This window comes from Herpailurus yagouaroundi, unplaced genomic scaffold, assembly GCF_014898765.1.
Source record: "Herpailurus yagouaroundi ecotype Mexico unplaced genomic scaffold, PumYag 181, whole genome shotgun sequence".
NCBI classification, from domain to species: domain Eukaryota; kingdom Metazoa; phylum Chordata; class Mammalia; order Carnivora; family Felidae; genus Herpailurus; species Herpailurus yagouaroundi.
In genome coordinates this window covers 30898056-30922737 of record NW_024412412.1, presented here as the reverse complement: position 1 = coordinate 30922737, position 24682 = coordinate 30898056, and the positions used below count along the sequence as shown (strand labels likewise).

At 40.9% G+C, this 24682-nt stretch overlaps 1 pseudogene; it reads left to right on the top strand.

Annotated features, from left to right (window-relative positions):
• Window positions 1–24173, top strand: part of LOC121039924 (5'(3')-deoxyribonucleotidase, cytosolic type-like) — a 51929-nt pseudogene extending 27756 nt beyond the window's left edge.
• Window positions 24174–24682: the final 509 nt, after the last annotated feature.

The window sequence follows — 24682 nt, the reverse complement described above, 5'->3', positions numbered from 1 at the left end:
TTATGTAGGCACTTTGAATGTCAGCCATTGAATCCCTAAAACAGCTCTGGTACTGTTCTAGAACACACTGTTGAAAAAGGGACACAAGCAAATCCAAGCTGCCATTTGTTTATTCCAAATGCAACTTTCTCTCCCTATGCTACTTGCCTTTTATATTTAACAATTATTTGAGCAAAATGAAAGATGTTTTTTTCCAGGCCTGAAAACTGGCTGATCTTTTTTATAATGGATGTCCAAATGTAGATATAACATATATATGTGTGTGTCTATATATATATATATATATATATATATATATACACACACCTGAACATTGTTAAATATGTATGAGCATTATTGTGTGTATATGTGTGTGTGTATATATATTTATATACACACATACATATAGATATATACACATACATATATATGTGTGTGTATATATATATAATTTTTTATGTTTATACTTTGGCTGAAAGCTTCACCTCTCTTTCTGACCACTAGAAATAAAGAATTATCACATATATCTTCTTCAAAATTAAAACGAAACACCAAACAAACCCCACAAAAGACAAAATCCTTTGTGTGTTATGGTATAGAGTCAGTTTAGTTGGGAGAATGTTGAACATAGTGAAGAATTCCTATATCTTCTGGGTGGTCTAGGCAAGGTACTTCACTTTCCTGAACTGGAGATCCATCTGACAAGTCACAATATTCAGTTGGACAACTTCTAAATTTCTTCCTGTCTCTGATAGTCAATAATCCCAGTCACTTACAGATCTTCTGCAACATGCACAGTCATCACCCAAGTGCAGATGACCCCCCTCCTCCCATGCTCAGCTTGACGAGTAGCCAGTATTAGCTTGTGGCTTGGATTCTACTTGAAAGAACACTTGGAATGAAGATAGATCTAAACTTTTAGAGATCTGGATTGCTGAAGACGATGAAAGGGCTTTCTTGAGGTTCTTTCAATGTTATTAAGAAATGACAATGCTAATTAATTCATTGGCATGATTTGCTACCTAATGAGATGATTGCACTCTGATGCACTCTGAGCCTGTGAGACTTGCTAACCTCAGGGTTCTTATAATTTAGTTTTACCTCCTGCTGACTCACATTTTTCTAATGGCTTGAATCAGTTCTCATTTTAACTCCTTTGCATTTTCTCTAATTTTCCTGCTGCAACACTTCCTGCCTGCATCTTCAAGACAAAAGATGGGGGATTTTTAACTGGAGAAATGGAGAACTGCTGAATGAGTAGGCAATTAGTTGCTGAAGGATGTGCCAAGTGTCATTGAAAATAGAATTTTCCCCAGATTTGCAGGAAGGGATTTGGTTACACAGAGTGCTTCTCCACAGTGGTGATTTCGGCTATCATATTGCCAGGTCTGTAAATAGGCACCTGAACTTCATATTCTTGGATCAAAACCTAAAAGTCTGCATTTTATTGTATTAAGCATGTCTTCGAATTTAGTTTCAAGTTTTATTGATTTACTGCTTGATTAGGAATCCTGAAAAATGGCTACATCTCCTTTACTATTTTGTAAAAATCATGTTCGTGATCTCTGTAGACAGATAAATGGTCCCTAAATATTATTGAATTTTTGTATTTTGGAATCAGTGAGCATCTGTCCTCTTGTGAGGACAGGAATAGTCAAAAAAGAAGACCAACGTTCCTTATCAACCTAAATAATTTTAGAGATAAAAAATAGCCTTGGAAATGGTAGCCATCTCACTTTATAGATGAGGAAACCAGATGCTGAGACGTTGAATGTCATGTGCAGAGTCGCAGAGCTGGTTATTAAATAGAGCCACACCTAGGGTCTCTTCAATCTAGTGCTCCTGTCCCCACACCACATAGTCTATCCAACCAGGGTCACTGTCCTGGTGGACCAGAAAAGCAGGGGTGCCACTAGAGTGGGTAGGCCTAGAGGACAGAGTGCTGGACCAAAGATTATTTTTGAGGCTTAAGATCTAATGGAACTTTCCTTGCTATTTTTCAGACTTGCTTGGATCCATGACTGCTTCCTTCTTTTCTATTTCTTCCTTGTAGAATGGGAATATCTATCTTATGGCTGTCTCCCCATTGTATTTTGGAAGCAGATAACTTGCCTTCTGATTCATAGGTTCACAGCCAAGAAGGAATTTTGCTTTAGGACGGATCAGACCTTGAGTCTCTCCTGTATCTGATTTGGATGATACTTAGTCAAGATTTTGGACTTCAGGTTGAAACTGGAATAGGTTCACTTTTGGGCTGTTGTAATGGGGTAGATGTATTTTGCGTATGAGAAAGATACGAACTTTGTGGACCAGAAGGTTGGATGTCATGGGTGGAATTGTGCCCTCCAAATTCTTATGTTGAATTTTCCTGTTACTCCTTACCTCCTGCACCCCCGTTCCTCATAATGTGACTGTATTTGGAGAGGGGGCCTTTAAAGAAGTAATTAAGGTAACATAAAGCCATATCAGTGAGCCCTTAATCTAATATGACTGGTGGCCTTATAGAGAGAAAAGATTAGGAGACAGAAGGGAAGAACAAGCTGGTGTGGGTCTTGCAAGGAGAAGACAGCCATGTACAAGCCAAGGAGAGAGGCCTCAGAAGAGATCACCCTTACTGACACCTTGACCTTGCACTTCTAGCCTCTAGTGCTGTGAGCAAATAAATTTCTGTTTGATGAAGCCACCTAGCCTATGGTAAGTTGTTATGACAGTCCAAGCAAACTAACACACTACCCTTGATTCTATTGTCCGAAGCACAATCAGTATTTCTGGAGGATCATGTTTTTCTGCATCAATGTCCTTACAGCTGGGTGTTCCCAGGGTCCTTGTTACTCATCCTTACCCATTAAGGATTTGGCTGCAATAGTGGAAGATATGGATGGAAGACTGCAAATAGAATAATAGCCTTGAACTGCGCATTCCCCCAGTATTTGTAAAAATGAAACTTTCCTTTTGATTTAAAGAAATGTGCTTAAATAAGGGAAGGAGTAAAAATCAAGAAGCTGTGCAGTGTTGCCTTTATGACAGGCAAGTGGACTGAGATGGTGATATTCATTCGTGAAAGACATAGCGATCTCACGCTGAGGATATATAGTATATCCACACAGAACTAAAAGAACCAAATCTTTCCCCCCATCATGCCTTAGTTTAGTTTACAGTTTATTTATTTATTTTTGAGAAAGAGAGCATGGGAGAAGGGTGGGGAAGGGGGGAGAGAATCCCAGGCAGGCTTTGCACTGTCAGGGCAGGGCTCAAACCCAAGCACCATGAGATCACGACCCGAGGTGGAATCAAGAGTCCGACCCTTAACCGACTCAGCCACCCAGGGGCCCCCATCGTGTCTTATTTTTAAAGCCTGCATTAGAAGCCACACCTGTCTGTCTAATCACTCGGTGCTTCAGAGATGAGTTTGAATGTTTTAGAAAGAAAGAATAATTTGGACTCCTATTCTCAGCTCATCTACGACACTTTGTGATTTATTAAGTGTAATTTGAAACAGACCAAGATCGTTTTCTTCTCTACCGTTTATCGACCCGTCCATCCCACCCTATAACTCTTTTCATTGATTAAGCCATGCCGCGCCCCCCCTCCCCGAGGATCTAACAGGAAGAGAGACGGACCAGAGACTCCCAATGTTGGCCTCAGTTGGAAAATAACTGAGGATAAATTTCCCTGCAGAGCCCTGGAACAGACCTATGCACAGGGCTGCCCTCTGGGCACCTCTAAGCTGAAGAGCCCATATTAGTTTTCATGCCCATACTAGTGAGTCTTTTGCATTGGGCAGAAAGATCCTACCCAAATTAAAATGACGCTCAGGAAGGAAAACCAAGAATGAGCCAGTGGGTCAGAGGGCTGGTTCTGAAGTCAGTCTCTGGCCCGGCCTCCTCACTCAATCCCTGCCCACTCTCTACTGCTTTTTTAGTTATTACAGGCAACAGAGGAAACCCAGAACAACTGTGGAAGAAGCAGTTTTTTCTTCTCCTCTAGCAGAGATACTCTGAGCCATTAAGTAACTCTCTTTGCTAGGATTTGGCTCTCTCCCAGCAGCGTGGGATTCTCCCCACTGGTGTTACCCAGACCTCCTTACCCCTGCACCATCAAAATACGGGCATGCGTTGGAAGAAAAAAGCTAACGTTTCAAAAGCAGGGGAGTCTGCCCTCTGAAGATCACAAGACACATCTGAGCACCTGCTACGACCTTGCATGTTCCATATCCTGGGAAGGTACCTAACTCTGCACCCGACACTGTGGGAAAATGATGCCCATATTGTTTTATTCAACCCTCACAACAACCGAAGAAGTAAATTTTACTATTGGCCTCATGTCACATGGGGGCTGTAGCACAGAGAGGCAAGTCACTTGCCCAGGGTCACACAGTACTGACCCCCAGAGTCATGATTTTTTTTTTTTCATCTCTTTTACCCACATACTTTTTGGAATGAGAAAGGGAAGGATATTTCAAGTCAATCCAAATGAAGACATGATATCATTTCACCTACCTCTGAATGTATCTCTAACAGATAGGAACTTTAAAAGAAAACATAACACAGTCCATATCATATTCTTAATAATATTAAGAATAGTTCAATGTCAACTAATGCCCAGTCCATAATTGTTTTTAATGGCCATATAAATCATGTAGATAAATCATGATTGGTTTTTGAATTCAAAGTTGATAGATATTTAGTTTGTTTCCAATTTAGGGTGACTATAATAAACAGCATTGTTATTGTCGTCTCTGTGACTAAATCTTGGCTATTTCCTTAGCATTTTTCTTACAACAAATTCTGAGAGGCAAAACTACTGTTGTAACAGTTACTCTTATTTTAAAGATTTGTATAATAGGTATAATTGTGAGACTCTTTTCCAGAAAGACCCAATTTGCCAAGCCATCTTCAGTGCTCGGCATCTTTACCAAGACTATTTGCCTTTATTAGCTATCTTTTGGGCCATTATAATAGGTGAAAATGAGGTTACAAGGAGCTTGCATTTCTACATTTTCCTGTTTATTGGCCACCTGCATTTTTTTCTCTGGTGAATCGCTTGTCTCTACATTTTGTCTATTTTGAAAAGGCACACTTTTGGGGCGCCTGGGTGGCGCAGTCGGTTAAGCGTCCGACTTCAGCCAGGTCACGATCTCGCGGTCCGTGAGTTCGAGCCCCGCGTCGGGCTCTGGGCTGATGGCTCAGAGCCTGGAGCCTGTTTCCGATTCTGTGTCTCCCTCTCTCTCTGCCCCTCGCCCGTTCATGCTCTGTCTCTCTCTGTCCCAAAAATAAATAAAACGTTGGAAAAAAAAATTTAAGAAAAGAAAAGGCACACTTTTAAGTATAATTGACATACAATATTTTAGTTTCAGGTGTACATCATAGTGATTCAATATTTTTAAACTTTACAAAACGATCCCCCACAATAAGGCTAGTGAGCATCACTTATCTTTTTCTTGAATTTTAAAGGCTCTTTTATAATTGCAATGCAAATCCTTTGTTTATAGTGTATGTTGCAAATACTTTCCTAGTTTATTTGTTTCTAAACATTGGAAAGTTTTTTTTGTTCTTTGAAGACATTCACAACTACCAATCTTTTCCATTTTGCTTGCTCTAGGATCATTTTTATAAAGACTTTTCCCAGCCCAGGACCCAAGTTTATAAATATTTCTTTCTTGTATTTTGTTTAACATTATCATCTTAATTTACCTGGGACTTACTGATATAAAGTATAACTAACATGTAAATAACATGTAATTAATGTGATATAAAGTGTAACTAAAATATAAAAACATTTATTGTTTATATATTTTTAGCTAATTTTTCCAAGATTTTATATATATATATATATATATATATTCTATACCTACATGTAGGTATAGATAGATTATATATATATCAAGATTACATATATTTTGTCTGATGTTTTCTATTGGGCATATGTTGGGTTTTTAAACATTTTTTTTTTAATGTTTATCTTTGAGAGAGAAACAGAGTGTGAACAGGGGAGGGTCAGAAAGAGAAGGAGATAGAGTCCACAGCAAGATCCAGGCTCTGAGCTGTCAGCACAGATCCTGATGCAGGGCTCGAACTCACAAACCGTGAGATCATGACCTGAGCCGAAGTCGGACGTTTAACTGACTAAGCCGCCCAGGCGCCCCAGCATATGTTGTTTTCATTTCCTTCTTTATTTTCCATCTAGTGAACAATAATTATTGAGCTCCTACTCTCTTCCACACAGTGTAATTAACAGGTGCTGAGAGTATCTTTGTGAACAAAACAGTAAAAGTCCCTTCCAGTTTTGGGATCATACTGTTGAAGAAGAAGGGGCAATATGAAGGAAACAAGCAAAAATGCAGTGGAATTTGAGTGCTCTGAAGAAAATAAAAGGAAGGCAAGGGAATAAGATAGTGCCAAAAGAATGAGCCCTTAGATTTATTCATCATCTCTACTGGCTTTCTATTTTCTATTCCTTAATTTCTGTAGGTGTATTTCTTTATTCTTTTTTTTTAATTTTTTTTAACGTTTATTTATTTTTGAGACAGAGAGAGACAGAGCATGAACGGGGGAAGGGCAGAGAGAGAGGGACACAGAATCGGAAGCAGGCTCCAGGCTCTGAGCCATCAGCCCAGAGCCCGAGGTGGAGGCTCGAACTCACGGATAGCGAGATCGTGACCCGAGCTGAAGTCGGATGCTTAACTGACTGAGCCACCCAGGCACCCCTCTTTATTCTTATTTTATAGAGTCTAGAGAGGCTTTGGGGCATTCTGGACAGCACATATGAATGAGAGAGAGCTCAGGAACACCCCTTGGCTGGCCCTGCAGGGGTTGTTATTCCCTTACCTTAGGACACATTTTCCTGCAGGGCTCCAGGACAGAGCAAATTGAACAGTGGCCACAGTCGGCACTCGCTCCTTTAAAGGACTCTGCCCTCTGGCCACTAATGAAAAGATTTACAGATCATTATTTAAATGGTTAGTCTTTACTCTAGAATTTCCTTTCCCTGGAAAGAGGAGAAAAGATTTCTTTTCCCTGACAGCTTTGGGGGGATCCAGCAGTCCGAAGATTGCAAGGAAGAAAGGAACATTTTTGCCCGGGAGGGTGGTTCTTTTATGTGGTTGGCACTCACTGAACCAAGCCTTTTGCAGCTTTAAAGCAGCCTGAAGTAGGAATCTACCTACAAGAAAGTGCTTTTTCATGCTAATTTTAAATCCAGGATTCATACTACAAAAATGAAACTGAGAAGAATAACTCACTGTGAAATAGCGTTCGTTGTATTTGAAGCTGGAAAATTCATTGAAGTTCTGGCTCCCAGACTAGGCTAGTCCATTTACCAATTTGTCTTTCATGCTCAGAGAAAACTCATTTGTCCATTTTACTATTCAGGAAGATTTGTAAATTGCATGGCACCTGTTCAAAAGCTGAGAAGAAGCACAGAGACTAGGTATTAGAGATGGGAAGTATCATACATCACAAAAACAATGATGGGGGCTCCTGGGTGGCTCAGTCGGTTAGGCGTCTGACTTCGGCCCAGGTCATGATCTAGTACTTGATGGGTTCAAGCCCAGAGTCGGGCTCTGTGCTCACAGCTCAGAGCCTGGAGCCCGCTTCAGATTCTGTGTCTCCCTCTCCCTCTGCCCCTCCCCTGTTTGCACTCTGTCTCTCTGTCTCCCCGAAAATAAATAAATATTAAAAAAAAAACAACAATGATGGACAGAGCTAAAAACCACCCATCCGAGAGCCACCGTGAGCCCAGATGTAGCCAAGTCTGAGGACCAGGAGCCCATGATTACTGTAGAAGTGGGTCTTGGGTTATTTTCATCAGTGAGCGGAGAGATTATTTCTTTGCACATGGATAAAGAGCTTATTCATTTATGTTAGCATATGTATTCCCGGCTTAATTTGAGATGCAAACGAAAGGGTTTTTTTGTGGGTTTTTTTTTCAGTTCTTGTATTATACTTCTTTACTGATTCATGTACTGTTTTATGTCAAAGTCTCTTTGGGGCAGAGGAGAGCTTGCTGGTGGAGGGGTGGGTACAGCACAGGCAGAGAGAGCAAGGTTCCCCCCCCCGCACCCCCCCCAACCAGCCATATTGCCTCAGAAGCCAGCCTCCTTGCTCCTTGGAGAAGGTCCACAAATAAGTCCAGAACCCAGTGGCACGGAAGATGACTTAAGGCATAGAGTTATAACCACATATTTAGACGAGCTAGAAGCAGTTTTGAGAAAGATGGAATTGACTGGGTCTCATGCCCCCCAGCCCTCTATGCTGGGACTTAAACCAATATGTGTTTTTGAAGTACAAATCTACGGAGAGAAAAAAAGAAATTTTGAAGACATAGTTTACTGTCATCTCTTTTTTAGACAGTCACCATCTACATCTTCATAAGAAAGACGAAAAATCCGACAGTAAAGAAACCCGTCTCATTTTATTTCACCTAGCATTTCCCATATAATCTGAAGAAATGGGGATTTCATGAAATACGCACTGGAAAACACTGTTCTCTGCCCGTTTCATCTGGCTGAATAGAAAACTTTAATAACTTATGGTACACTCTGTGACAGTTGCCCCATTAACCTGGGGTCACAAGCTTACCTTGATTCTTAAACTTTTAAATCATCATAGAAAATACTGCTGTTCTGATCAGTTTGTCTGTTTTACACTCATCACCCAATGGTACTACTGTCACAATTTTTTTTTATCTTTATTTATTTTTGAGAGAAAGACAGAGCGTGAGCAGAGGAGGAGCAGAGAAAGAGGGAGACACAGAATCCAAAGCAGGCTCCAGGCCCTGAGCGGTCGGCACAGAGCCCTATGCGGGGCTCGAACTCACGAACCGTGAGATCATGACCCGAGCCGAAGTCGGACGCTCAAACTACTGAGCCCCCCAGGCACCCCAAACTGTCACAATTCTTAAAATCTTTCCATGCATCTGACACTTCTTCACCTACTTAATAGGTTATCTAATGCTGATTTTCTTGTTCTGAGACAAGAATGTTTTGGAATTCACAAAAATAAATGGGGGGCACAGTACATGCATCAATTCATAATATAAAATCTGGTTTAAGGAGATTATACAAATGCTTCAGATCTGGTTTAATGTTGTGCTTTGAATTGCTCTCTCCTCAGCATGGTCTTACTGATCACAGGTTCACAGACTTTCTGGGGCCAGTAGAGAACTCAAGGCCAATCAGTCCAAATGCTGGTGGAGGTGCTAAGGACCTTTCTGGCTCTCACATCACTCTGCAAAAACATGTTTTGCACCTGCAGGTTCAGCTTTGCTCCAAGTGGATCTCAACTCTGGCTGCACATTCAAATCATCTGAGAAACTAAAACCATTGGTCATTGGCCATTGACTCAATCTCCAGCCCTGTCTCCTCCCCAAAGGTCAGGAGCCTAAGCTAAAAGTTCCCTCCCTCTAATCACAAAGTTGATTCCTCTGATAACCAGCCTGTATCCTCAAGAGTGACTCATTAGCATAAACCCCTGAAAAGGGCTTATGAATAACAAAAGATATTCCTCTCTCACCCCTATCTCTCAGGAAATTCCAAGGGTTTTAGGAGCTCTGTGTTGGGAATCCTTGAAGAAGAGCAAAAATATGTATGGTGAGTATTTATGTGTTTCTTAACCATCAAATTTATGTCAAAGTTTTTATTCTTAAAATGTGTCACTGATTTGTATTTTGGGTGGTACACCCCCAACTGCATTTTTTCCATAAAGATTTTGATCGCATGATTTTGCACAGCATGGTGATTTTTTTGCAAGATAAATATCACATCACAGCAGAACTAACTCTATGTAGAACAGTGCCAGGTACCAAGAGCACACTTTACACACTGTATGTTAGCCAATTTGACAATAAGTTAAAATAAATTTAAAAAGTATAAATTAAAAAAAAGTCAAGGAAAAAAAAAGAACAGCGCCAGGTACATGATAAAACAGTCAGTATGTCAGAGCTATTATCATGCTAAACAGCTAGAAGGCCCAAAGGGAAGAAATATCAGCACACACTTGGGGAGCTGAGGGCAATTCCCTTGACTTTGTGCGAGACAGGCAGGGAGGAGCAAAGAAGAGTGAAAGGGAAGAAAAAAGCAGGTGAAGAAGCGCCTGGTGAAATCTACTCAGAAATTTGCAATTTATTCCAAAAGTGATGGGAGACCATGGAATGGTTTTGAGAAGAGGATTCAGGTGAGCAAATTTTCCCTTTAGAAAGATCACTATTTTTTTCCCATTAAATAGCAGTTTATTATAAATTTATAATTTTTTAATATGAAATTTATTGTCAAATTGGTTTCCGTACAACACCCAGTGCTCATCCCAACAAGTGCCCTCCCCTGTGCCCATCACCCACCCTCCCCTTCCTCCCACCCCCATCAACCCTCAGTTTGTTCTCAGTTTTCAAGAGTCTCTTATGGTTTGCCTCCTTCCCTCTCTAACTTTTTTTTCCCCTTCCCCTCCCCCATGGTCTTGTGTTAAGTTTCTCAGGATCCACATAAGAGTGAAAAAATATGGCATCTGTCTTTGTATGACTTATTTCACTTAGCATAATACCTTCCAGGTCCATCCACGTTGCTGCAAATGGCCAGATTTCATTCTTTCTCATTGCCACGTAGTATTCCATTGTGTATATAAACCACAATTTCTTTATCCATTCATCAGTTGATGGACATTTAGGCTCTTTCCATAATTTGGCTATTGTTGAAAGGAAAGATCACTATTTTTTTTTTTAATGTTTTATTTATTTTTGAGACAGGGAGAGACAGAGCATGAACAGGGGAGGGTCAGAGAGAGGGAGATACAGAATCCGAAACAGGCTCCAGGCTCTGAGCTGTCAGCACAGAGCCCGACGTGGGGCTCGAACTCACGGACCGTGAGATCATGACCTGAACCGAAGTCGGCTGCTTAACCAACTGAGCCACCCAGGTGCCCCAGAAAGATCACTATTTTTAAGTGAGCAAGGGATTGGGGAGAGATAAGTCTAGCGACAGACCAATTAGTTTTAGGAGGTCACTGCACAAATGTGGACAATAAACAATGTTGCATAGACTGGGCAACGAAAGGGAAAGCCAATTCGAATGCTAGAAGGTGAATGTACCCGCTCTGGTGGCATGGTGGGAGGTAAAGGGTGACTTCTGGGTTCTGGCTGGGGCTGCAGGAGAAGGTGGTACCATTTCCTGAGAATGAACTCAGAAGGGAAAACAGATTTGGGGAGGGAGATGATGAGTTTTGAGTACATTGGGTTTCAGTCATGGAATTATCATGGAACCAAGAGCCTTGCAGGCTGGAAAGGCCTGGGCCCAGCAGCATCCCGGGGGCTCAGCTGGGACAAGGAGGCTCAAATGGAATGAAAACCCAGTGGATATTTTAATTCAGCTATACTTGGCTAAAGAGAACGTCATGCCTCCACGAAGAAAGTGCCTAGTAGAATCTGCAGAGAGATTCTGGAATCCGGTGTCTTTTATAAGCAAGAGTGTTTGGTTTTATTTTAGTCCGTGCAGGGTTAGGCGGTGAGAAGTTTGGATGGGATAAGTGCAAATGAATCTGAAGCCGAGGTAAATGTTTACAGTGACTTAAAAAAGAAAAGAAAGAATGTTTAGCACAAAGTACATTCTGAATTTCTCTGAACCCAAAACATTTTAGGAAGGATGTGAAATGTGAAGAGACAGCCAGACTGAGGCCTGCTGATTATGACGGGGTACACGAATAGAAACCAAAAGACCTAACCCAAACTGTTTTTCCTTGAATGGCAATAAAAATCCAATGAAAATCCCTACTTTTTTTTTTTCCTTTCTACCTTAGTGGGCATCAAATTCCAAAGGGGTAAAAACTACAGCAGTTTCTTTCTTTTTTTTTTTTTAAAGCATCATGTTGTTGTTGTCATTCTTACTTGTTTTCTAAGTGGGATAAATTTGTGGAGTAAACTGGGTAGACTCTGGCTCCACTTAACTTCAGTTTTCAACTCAGTTTAGCAAATCAGGGAGTCAAGCACAGCATTGCTGTAATTACGGTCTCTAAATGTGTACACTTCCAGCTTTACTATATCATTATACGGTATGTGCAAAGCTGAAATCAACACTGGGCTTTCCAAAAATAATGCTTACAAAACAACTAATTGTAATCTACCTTTGTTCCGTTGGTGGGGTTTGTCTTAGGATATGCCAAACTGATCTCTTATGTTATATAAAGATCCTTAAAAAAAAAAAAAAAAGAAAAGGTTTACTTTGTCACAGCTGAAAAACTACAAGAGCCAAATAAAGGTGTATTTCAGCTAACTGCATTTAATTTGTCTTTTTATGAGAGTGGAGATTTGACTCTTTCGGTTAATGAATAATATCTACCGAGCTGATAGAAACCAGAGATCTACCAATACTAAATTTTTCTTTTCCTGTCTTTGGAACACGTTCTTATTTGTGGATCTTACGTGGAGAAAAAAAAAAATCTATTCTCAATTTGACTTTAAATCATTTGTGGGTGAAGGAAGCCACGGATGGCCAATTTCAGAAGCCTTTAGAAGGGCAGAGAAAACAGTGAGGAGCACTGGCAGCAAAGTGTAGGCAGAGGTGGGCTCCAGGGACCGCTTGTGCCCTCCAAGCAGCAGAGATGAGAAGTGGCCATATGCGAGACGGACACAGGAGGGCTGGGCCCTGAGACCCTTTCCATATTTGAATGGTAGGCGGCCCAGCTGTTCACCAATGGTTAGACGTCCGGCCTAGGAATGAGGATTGTTCAACCGTGTCGCTCGTGTCTCATGATGGAGAGGGCTCAAACAAGCACCAGGTGTGGGTGTGTGCATGGGGCTGGGGGATGTGGCGACGTGAGAGCGAGTTATAAGAAATCACTAAATTCAAATGCACAGGATACGCGGTAGAAACAGTATATGAGAGGCAGTAAGGGAGGTGTTCTCTAGAACGTGAGTGACCAGTTGTACCCTGACTGAAGAAGACCGGGGGAGTATACAGTGATTAAGAACTTGGGGTCTGTGGTCATACTTCCTGGGACACCATCCTGCCTCTGTTTTATGATCTTGGGTGAGTTACGCCAGCTCTGAAACCTTAGTGTCCTTACCTGTAAAATGGGAATAATCGTAGTACCTACATAAGATTGTACTAATCATTCCATGACAGTCTGGGAAAAGGATGTAGCACAGGGCTTGGTGTCTAGGAAATGCTTTGCAAACGTTGGTTACCAGAATGCCATTTTTCTCCTGCTTTTGTCATCATCAGTTTCTTCATCCTGCTGGCTTAGAATCACTTTGTGACTTTTTCTGACTTCATGAGTTACCTGTTTTATTTTGTCCTGAAAATGTTTCCTTGATGGAAAGCATTTAAAGCTATCCATTTTTATTTTATTTTGTGTTTGTATCCATAAGGTATGATGCCATGATGGCCTTGTCCTCAAACGGTCTGTAACATCCGTTTTTATTGCCCTTTTGTATCTGTTGTGAAGGATAATTTGTGTTTATTTATTTATTTCGTGCATGTTTCTGTGTTCTACAGAATGCGGCTTGTATGAGTCCTGCTTTTCGGAATTTATTATGGTTGCGACTTAGTATATAATGATAAAAGTTAATACTTATTTGAAAAATTGCTATTTGGTACGGAAACCAATTTGTCCATAAATTATATTTTAAAAAGGAATAGAGGTTCTTTGGTTAGAAAGGCCTAACTTTGAATAAAGCTCTGATATTTCCGCAAAAAAAAAATAATAATAATTACCATTTAGAGATACTTTCAGAAGTTCTTTAGATGCAGGTTTTACTCCATTCTCGCAGCAAGCCTGTGATAGAGGTATGATTTTTATCCCAATTACACGTAAGAAGACACAGATGCTTACAGAGGGAGGCTGAATCCTTTACTCAAGATTACACGCTGTCAGTCAGTTAGAAGTCCAAGTTAGAGTCCAAATTAAGGATCATGACAATGGGCAACGGCCAAGGGTACCACGTTATAAAGGGTGATGTGTAAGTTTGCTGTTGCAAAGTACCACGCACTGGGAGGCTTACATAAGAGACATTTATTGGCTCACAGTTCAGGAGGCCAGAAGTCTGAGATCAAGGTACCTTCAGGGTTGGTTCTCCTGAGAGATGTGAGAGGTGGGTCTGTTCTATGTGTCTCTCCTAGCTTCTGGTGACTTGTGGTCAATCTCTGGCGTTCCTTGGCTTGTAGAAGCATCACCCTAATCTCTGCCTTCCTCTTCGCATGGCCTTCTCCCTGTGTGCAGGTCTGTGTCCAGATTTGCCCTTTTTTTTTTTTTCTTAGCTATTTATTTATTTTGAGAGAGAGGGTGTGTGTGTGTGTGTGTGCGTGCATGTGGCGGGGAGAGACAGAGAGAGAGGGAGAGAGAGTCCCAAGCAGGCCTCATGCCGTCAGTGCAGACCCAACACGAGGCTCTATCTCTCCAACCATGAGATCATGACTTGAGCCGAAATCAAGATGCTCAACCGAGGTGAGCACCTCGGTGAGCCACCCAGGTGCCCCCAAGATTTGCCCTTTTATATAAGGACACCAGTCATCCTGGATTAGGGCCCACCCTAATGACCTGATCTTAACTAATGACACATGCAATGACTTTATTTCTAAATAAGGTCATATGTTGAGGGACTGGGGATTAGGACTTCCATGTATGAATTTGGGGGAGGGAGGATGATTTATCCCATAGCAGGTGATGAATCCCTATAGAAGTAAATTAAAAATAGATTTCCAGGTAATTCAGGTTTTTAAGCAGAGCTGCTTCAGCGACTGCTGGCCTGTAAATGGGCACTGCTCTGAGGCAGCAGACAGAGCTTCGAGAGGGCATCGAAAAGAAAAAGTAAAATTCCCCTCCGGCGTTAAAGTGTCTATGGTTTTTCTTTGCGACAAGCATAGACAGTGGATTGAGTGCAGCCATGGGCGGTGCCACTTTCTCTGAGATTTGTTACAGGCTGGTACCTGATGTTAGCAGCGGTAGCAGCTACAATTTTGAAACTAAATGAGGTACGGTGATAATTACTAACAACAACTCATTTTTTCAATAAAAAGAATTTCAGAAATTTCAGTGGTTTTCCCAAGAAACTACCCGGTTCTAATATCATGTTTAAAAATGAAGCTATTTACATATTTCCGTAGTCTTCCCAAGAAACTATCTGGTTCTAGTATCATGTTTAAAAATGAAGGCAATCCATACCCTAAGAAATGCACATCTACGTGCCCCAAAAGGCATGCGCCGAAAAGTTCTTAACACTCCAGCTGGCAACTGGAAACAATCTGAATCCTATCAGAAAAATGGATACGCAATCCAGTGACTACTGCAAACATAATGACAGAGCAAAGAACCTCAGTACAAAAGAGCATACACTGTATGATCCCACTCATCTAAGAAACAAAACAGAAACAATTAGTTGTAGGATATCAGGAAGGTGGGGGGCGGTTATCCTTAGAGATGGTTGTGACTGGAAGGGGCTGTTCTAGGGTAGTGAGAGTGCCTTGGTTTTCGATCTGGTTGCTGATTACGTGGTATGTTCAGTTTGTGAAGAACCACTGATCTACAATCTTATGATAGGGACACTCTTTAAATATATTATACTTCAGTAAGAAGTGAAAAATACGCGAGAATATTAAATCTCTACTTCTTTGTTTTCATAAGAGTAGGGGCTCAGATTTTTATTCTCGAATATTAAAACTTTAAAAACTAGTAGGTCATTTGTCTCTACCCCCACTGTGCAGAAACCAAGCAAATATTCAGAGCGAAGAATCAAGCGTTTGTCCGGGCTCTGTAGAAACTGTCTGCCTGGATAGTACAAACAGTAGAAGAGGGAAAGCATCTCTTTGTAAAAGCGTTTTATTTAATAAATGAAAAAAAAATGATGAATTGAAAGATCATTGTTTTGCAACCACTAATGAATGAACGGATCCAGGTATTGAGTATCAACAGCTGCTCAGTCCACAAAGAGAGATAAGCAGACAGATACCTCCTGGTGAGAGTACAACATTCCACACGGTCTTGCCAAAGGAGTTGAACCTGACTGAGTCTGATCAAGTCTGGCGATCAGCTGCCAATTTTCAAGAAGACAGAGGAACTGCACTATGAGTCCACAATAAGTAGAATTGAGAGTGTGAAATATTCTGCTGGGCAAATGTCCTTGATTCCTTAATAGATAAATGATAAGAAAAAGGAAGGGAAGGAGGAGAAATGTGTGGGCTGAAATTGACACGGAATCCAAACACTTTTAAAAAGGTGAGTAAGATTAAATTACAGTCTCTAAGAATGGACATTTGTGTCATCTCTACAAAGGTGAGTATAATAGTTACTTGGGGTAAGAGTGTTATTGTGATTGAATCAGGCCGCATGTCTTCACCTGGGTGGTAGTTATAAAAAGGCCTCATAAAAACTCATCAGGCTGTGTATTTGTTTGGAAGAGCTTCCTGTATTTGTGGTTTGTTTTATAATAAAATAGTTCTAGGGGCGCCTGGCTGGCTCATTTGGTTAAGTGTTGGACTCTTGATTTCAGCTCAGGTGATGGTCTCATGGTTTGTGAGATCCAGTCCCATTTCTGACTCTGTGCCTACAGGGTGGAGCCTGCTTGGGATTCTTGCCCTCTCCCTCTCTCTCTGCCCCTCCCCGGCTTGCATGCGCATGCTCTCTCTTTCTCTCTCTCAAAATAAATAAGTTTAAAAGATAAAGTAAAATAGGTTTAAAAGTCAATAATGTTACACAGTAAATTATTTACAGTTACTTTATTGTAATTTGAAAATAAGAACTTTTGACTATTTGCCTAAATTTGTCCTTTTTTGGGCAAACTATTTACATATATAAAATGTACTTTTCCTGTTTTCACATGAACTTTTTGAATTATACTCTGCTTGGGGCGCCTGGGTGGCGCAGTCGGTTAAGCGTCCGACTTCAGCCAGGTCACGATCTCGCGGTCCGTGAGTTCGAGCCCCGCGTCGGGCTCTGGGCTGACGGCTCAGAGCCTGGAGCCTGTTTCCGATTCTGTGTCTCCCTCTCTCTCTGCCCCTCCCCCGTTCATGCTCTGTCTCTCTCTGTCCCAAAAATAAATAAACGTTGAAAAAAAATTTTTGAATTATACTCTGCTTTATGAGAAACCTTTATGAGCAACATGCTGATTTTGTAGTTTAGTAGATCATAAGTGACCTAAAATATCTTCCAGGTGTTAAATGCCACTTAATTCAGCAGTATTTGGAAGCTTTTTGTGTATTAATGATTATCATCAATCATATTTAAAACTTGCAAATATGAAATTATTCTGGCCATACAGGAAGGCAGCACTAATTAACAAAACAAAACAAATAGGACCTTGAACAGTTCCTTTTATGATGGTTTGCACTTTATGCTCTGGAGCGACTGAAGGCAGTCCACATCTCTTAGCTTGCTAGAGATTTCCCCAGAAATGTTATAATTTCTTGGAAGCGCTGATTTAAAATGTCTGGCTACACATTCTCAATTCTGAATCCATCTTTATATTTTTCAAGAATTATTTCTTGGGGCGCCTGGGTGGCTCAGTCGGTTGGGCACCCGACTTCGGCTCAGGTCATGATCTCGCAGTTCGTGAGTCTGAGGCCCGCGTCGGGCTCTGTGCCCGACAGCTCAGAGCCTGGAGCCTGTTTCAGATTCTGTGTCTCCCTCTCTCTCTGACCCTCCCCCGTTCATGCTCTGTCTCTCTCTGTCTCAAAAAAATAAATACACGTTAAAAAAATTAAAAAAAAAAAAAGAATTATTTCTTTTCTATTGATAACATAATTCCCATAGTACAAAATTCTCCCCTGAGAAGTGTAGACTTCAGTGGCCGTTAGTGTATTCACAAAGTTGTGAAGCCATCAGGACTAACTCCTACGCGTTTTCATCATCACAGGAAAAACCCTATACCCACTCACTATTGTTCCCTCTCCTCAGCCTCTAGGAAATGCTAATATAGCTTCTGTCTCTATGGATTTGCTTATTCCGAACATTCCAAGAATGGAATCCTACACTATCAGACCATTTGTGTCTGGCATCTTTCACTTCCCATCATGTTTTCATGGTACATCCATGCTGTCGCATGTATTGGTATTTCGCTTCTTTCACGGCTGAATAATTTTTCATTTTATTTACCTGTTCATCCACTGATGGACACTCAGGTTTTTTTGTAGCTTTTGGATGTGGTGAATAATGAAGCTATGAACATGTGTGTGCATGTTTTTGTGTAGACATCAGTTTTAAATTCTCTTGGATATATACCTAGGAATGGAATACTTAGTCATATAGGAACACTGCTTAAGTATTTCCATAGCAGCTGCACTGTTCTACAGTCCTACCAGCAATGCACGAGGATTCCGATTTCTCCACATCTTTGGCAATTCTTGTTATTGTCCATCTTTTTGACTATAGTTTTCATAGTAGGTGTGAAATGGTGCCTCATGGGAGCTACCTCTGAAACTGCATTCCGAAATCAATAAGGAAACATCAGACTTCAACTACACATTAGACCAGATGGACCTAACAGACATTTACAGAACATTCCGTCCAACAACAGCACAATACACATTCTTTCCAAGCTCACACGGAACATTCTTCAGTATGGATCACATGTGAGGCCACAAAACAAATCCTCATAAATTTAAGAAGACTGAACTGACATCAGGCATCCTTCCAACCAAAATGCTATGAAACCAAAAATAAGTTACAAGAAGAAAACTGGAAAGTGTACACATAGGTGGAGACAACCAAAATAGTCTAGAACTAATGAACTAATGAAGCACTGATGAATTCTACCAAAAATTTAAAGAAGAATTAATACAATTACTTCTCAAAGTCTTGCAAACATAGAAGAGGAAGGAATACTGCTAAACTCATTTCACAAGGCCAGCATTACCCTCATAACGAACCAGGCAAGGGCACCACAAGAAAAGAAAATTACAGACCAATATCCCTGGTATACACAGATGTAAAATTTCTCAACAAAATATTAGTAAACGGAGTTCAACAGTACATTCAAATGGAATGTATTCCAGGGATGCAAGAATGGTTCAAATTCCATAAACTAAGCAATGTGATATACAACATTAAGAGAATGAAGGGTAAAAATCATCTGATAATCTCCATAGATGGAGAAAAGGAATTTCACAAAATTCAACATCCTCCATTATAAAAACTCCCAACAAATCGCACATAGGAGGAACATACAATTACATCAAAAAGGATTAAATACCTAGAAATAAATTTAACCAAGAAGGTGAAAGATCTGTTCACAGAAAACTACAAGACTGATGAAACTATTTGAAGGAAACACAAACAAACGGAAAGATGTTTTATGCTCACGGATTGGAAGAATTAATATTGTTAAAATGTCTATACTACCCCAAATGATCTACAGATTGAACGTAATCCCTATAAAAATTCCAATGGTATTTTTTCAGAGAAATAGAAAAAAAAAAATCCTAAAAGTTGTACAGAACCGCAAAAGACTGAATAGCCAAAGCAACCTTAGGAAAGAACAAAGCTGGAGGCATCACACTTCCTGATTTCAAATTATATTGCGAAGCTATAGTAATCAAGACTGTATGGTATTGGCATAAAACTGACACATAAATCAATGGAACAGCATAGACAACCTGGAAGTAAACTCCAGCACTATCATCAACTAATTTATAACAAAGGAGCCAAGAATATACAATGGTAAAAGGACAGCATCTTCAATACATGGTGTTGGAATACGACTGGAGAGCCACGGGCAAAAGAATGGAACTGAACACCTATCTTTACACCATGAACAGAAATCAACTCAAAATGGATTAAAGACTTGGCTGTAAGACCTGAAACTGTAAACCTCCTAGAAGAAAACATAGCGGGTGGAAAGCATTTTGACATGGGTCTTGGTGACGATTAGATTAAAATGGAGCTACCATATGACCCAGCCATCCCATTTTGGGGTATATATCCGAACGAAATGAAAACAGGATCTTAAAAAGATATCTAGATTCCCATGTTCTTTGCGGCATTATTCACAATAGCCAATCGATGAAAACAGCCTAAGTGTGCGTCAGCAGGTAAGTGCATAAAGAAGTTGTGGTGTGTAGATACAATAGAATATTCAGAACATGAGATAGGAGGGCATACTGACATTTGTGAGAACATGGATGGACCTTGCGGGTTTTAGGCTAAATGAGACAGGGCAAAGTCAAAAAAGACAAATACCGTATGATAGCACTTGCATGTGGAATCTAAACAAGCCATACAGCCATACGCATCGAGATAAACACTTGAATGGTGGTCAGCAGGGACTGCGGAGTAGGGGGAAAGGGAAGATGTTGGTCAAACAGTACAAACCTCCAATTAGAACATGAGTAAGTTCTGTGTATTTAATGTATAACGTGGTGATTATAGTTGGTAATATTGTATTATATCCTTGAAAGCTGTTAAGAAAGTTGGTCTCAAGTGTTCTCACCAGAAAAAAAGAAATGATAATTATGTGACGTGATGCGGATGTCGGATAATGCTTTGGTGGTAATGAGTTTGTCAAGTATATCAAATAAACAGGTTGTATACTGTATACTTAACACAGTGTCATATGTCAATTATATCTCAATAAAGCCGGGGGGAAAAAAACAACTAAAAGTATATTCTGAAAATTCTAGAACATGAAATCAACCTTCGTGATAATATGGTGTGTACCTATAAGATGGAAAGGGACAATCCTAGACAGTCAACATTCTCATGGGATGACTATTCCCGTGGCGTAGCCATAAAACCCAGAATAAGCCCATCGATTCTACACAGTTTTCTGGGACAATCTGGAAAGGATACATTTTTGCATTGGTGTAATGGGTTGTTCACATTTTTTGAGCTGCTAGAGACAGTCATGCTTGAAGTTACTTTTACTTCGGGATGTTTTATCACATGTGCCAGTAAATTCTCTTCTCTCTTTTTCTCTCAACTAGCTTGAATTTGGCTTCTCTCACTTGAATGAAGAGGGCTGAGCAATATAGCTTTCTGACCAAGACAGTATTCTTCAAAAGTTTGAAACATTAAATTTCTCATACATTTTGAAAAATGGTTTCTGACACCTTATACGTTGTTTGTAAACTGAATACTATTCTCTTTCAAAAGAACATGTAAACGGGTCACTAATCACAAACACTGTGGATTTCTTCTCCTAATTAGCATCCACCCGGGAATCTGCCAAACTCTTCGACAAATCACTCAAGAGGAAACACAAAAGACGAAAATGTACCCTCTTACTAAAACAAAGTTCACAGACAACTGTCAGGCTATGGGGAAATTTTCATACAAATTAGAAGGTAATTGGGGACAAAAATGTCTGAGGCTAATAGCACACTTCTATGTTCCCTTAATAAAATAACCCATATGTAGAAATTGTACACATTCTGCACGTCTGTAGTGGTCTGAATCTCAGAGCTTTAGTGGAAGCTTTAGTTGAAGCTCTGAGCCCCCTGCCATTACAGGTGTAAGCTGCTTTCTTTTCTATTCCGTGAGTTGTGCTACAAGGCAGGCAAAATAAATGCCTCCATACTTTATTTGTAAAATCACTGAAAGAAGCCATCTGTAGAGACACACAAGGAAGCTTCTAGGCAGATAGAGTAGATGATTTACAACAGGCAAAAATCTTTCTCAAGTTTCGCCTTACATAACATGAAATCTCAGGAGGCAATGAAACAATTGCCCAACATTGTCTTTCACTGTACAGGATTTTAAGGAACAAAGGTAGATCCAAAAATTGTATAGCAATATTAGTTCTTTCATAAATGAAAGTCCCAAATAATTATTTTCAGTAATGTAAGAACTTAGAAAATAGAGCCAGGAAAACCAACTCTTAGAATTGTTTTTAGAAAGTTTTGAAGCTCTTAGATTTGTTTTTTTAATTTTTTTTAACGTTTATTTATTTTTGAGACAGAGAGAGACACAGCATGAACGGGGGAGGGGCAGAGAGAGAGGGAGACACAGAATCGGAAGCAGGCTCCAGGCTCTGAGCCATCAGCCCAGAGCCCGACGCGGGGCTCGAACTCGCGGACCGCGAGATCGCGACCTGAGCTGAAGTCAGACGCTTAACCGACGGAGCCACCCAGGTGTCCCGTTGAAGCTCTTAGATTTGTATCTTTACTTCCTGCAATTTGGTGAAATTGAGATCTCTCAATGGGGAAAACTATTGCATATCAGGAGCAATAGCCAGTTCGAATAGGAAGAAGCCCAAATATTATTGTCAATCTGGTTATATTATTCAATGCAAAAATATTTTCCGTGAAAATAAAATATAATTAGATAAGAACAATGATATAGACCCATGACTTCCTGAAATCATATTCTACAGTGTGGACACACTGATTTTTCTTCTTGCCTGTCTTTGCTGTGCCAGAGTGAACTCCCTGAGGGTGGGTCCTGTGGTCTGCCTCCTTCGCTGAGGTAGTCGGCACTTGGACTCGCTTGGGGCACATAGCGTAGCCTGAATAAATAATAAATATCAGTATGTAGGGATTTTTGAGAGAACATTTTCAAAGTGTATGAAATTACGTGTCACAAATGAAAGGGTCTGAAATGTGTCTTTTTAACTCTGGTAATTAGAAAAAATAGTGAAGGAACGTTTTTGAAAAAGTTAGTCACCAAGGGACATAAAAATAGGACATGATTTTCAAAATGCTGAAGAAGATAAAAATAAGACATCGTATTTCATTGTAAAAAAATGAAAACAGTCAGGGGCACCTGGCTGGCTCAGTCGGTTGAGCCTTGGACTTGGGCTGAGGTCATAATCTCACTGTTCAGGAGTTCTAGTCCCACATGAATCTCACCACTGTCAGCGTGGAGCCCAATTCCCGTCGTCTGCCTCCCATTGTCTGACCCTCCCCTGCTCACAAGAGCTCTCTCAAAACTAAAGAAATATTTTTTTAAAAAAGTAAATAAAAAAATCAAAACTTGAAACAGTGAGAAAACATAAATATTTTAAAAACCATGGAACACAGTGACTGATACAAGATGAAATACGACTGCTAAGTAATAATTAAAGATGTTAAAGTAGTTCATTAAAAATCAAATGGGGCCTAGACTAAATTCAAATACATGCAGACTTACCTAAAACAAACTGATGCAAAAAAATTAAAAGTAAAAAGATACAGATAAGCAAACGCAAATAAAAAGCAAGCACAGCAGGGAGCTTGGGTAGCTGGGTCAGTCAATTGCCAGACTTGGGTTCAGGTCATGATCTCACAGTTCGTGAGTTCGAGCCCGAGTAGGGCTCTGTGCTGACAGCTGGGAGCCTGGACCCTGCTTCAAATTCTGTGTCTCCCTCTCTCTCTGCCCTTCCCCTGATTTTGCTCTCTCTTTCTCTCTCTCTCTCTCTCAAATACAAACATATAAGCATTCAAAAAAAAAAAAAAAGCAAGCAAAGGTTGTAAAATTGATAGTAACAAGAATAGAGCTCAGGCGATAAGCATGAAAAAGGCCCTTGGCTCTGTTATACCTAGGGGATGAATCACTGGAATCCACTCCTGAAATCGTTACTTCGCTGTAGGCTAATTTGGATGTAAATTTTCAAAAAATAATAAAAGTAAATAATAAAACTTTTAAATAAATAAATAGATAAATGGCTTATTAAAAAACAAAACAAAACAAAACAAGGGCCCTTGGCTCTCGCAGGTGCTGTTGGACTTGAACCACTTGTGGGCCAATGTCTAGCAGACCTCCTGCAGGGCTTCCCCAGGCAGTTCCCAGGGAGGGGGTGGTGGTGGTGACCAGGCACTGGCCGAGCGCCTGGGGTTCCTCACCCGCAACAGTACAGAGACCTGCTGCTGGACCTAGTGGACAAAGTGGCCAGTGTGTATGAGGTCCCAGGCTTTTCCCCAGACGCGGAGCCGATCCCTGGAGCCTCGGAAGCCGTCCGGAGGTGGACGACATGCAGGACACCGAGGTCCCCGTGTGCACCGGCCCTCCGCTGAAGTGTGAACACTGCGGGCGAGAATTAGCGCTGGCTGAGTGGGTGGAGAACCACCTGGAGCGCCAGTTCATGGACTGCACTATCCTGATGAGGGACAAGACGGTGGGCTTGGGGGACCTGCTCGTGGATGACAAGGACACCATCTGAGGCCAAGAGGAGACGCCAAGCTGGGAGCACATCTTGTTTACTTGCTGCCATAACCAGCACCCGGCCCCGCCCCCTTTAGGAGACAGCTGCCCTCCTGGAGGGACACCTGGAGGGACACCTGGAGGGAGATCATAGACAGCAAGTGAAGGGGGTGGGGACGGCGGGACCAAGGGGGCCTGGGGCTGCTGCAGGAATAAGCAAGGGACCAGGATAGTGGACAGTAGCTGAAGGAAGACTGGCAGGGAACCCCAGCAGAGCTGAATGACAGGGCAGTGCGATGACGGTGACCACCCAGCACCCTGAAGCAGAAAGACACAGTAACGGCAGTTCTCAAGGGCCAGCCACCTGGAACGTCGCAAGATGGCTGGCCGGGAAGCATGGTGGGAAAATCACTCAGGAACCTTTTCAAGAAAGCACTTTGGCTCACGGAGAAAAAAGAAAAAAGGAACTTGCAAGAATCAGGAAATATTTTTAAAGATTAGAGTTCACACTGAAGATTTAACTGCCAGGACATCTTATGCCTGGGATAATATTGCAACAAAAACTCTACTGTGAGCAACAATCTGTAGAAAATCAACACAACCAGAATATCAGTGGAAGACTTTAACATACCACTCCACCTCTTTTCCTTCTTCATGGGTCAAGTAGACAAGTG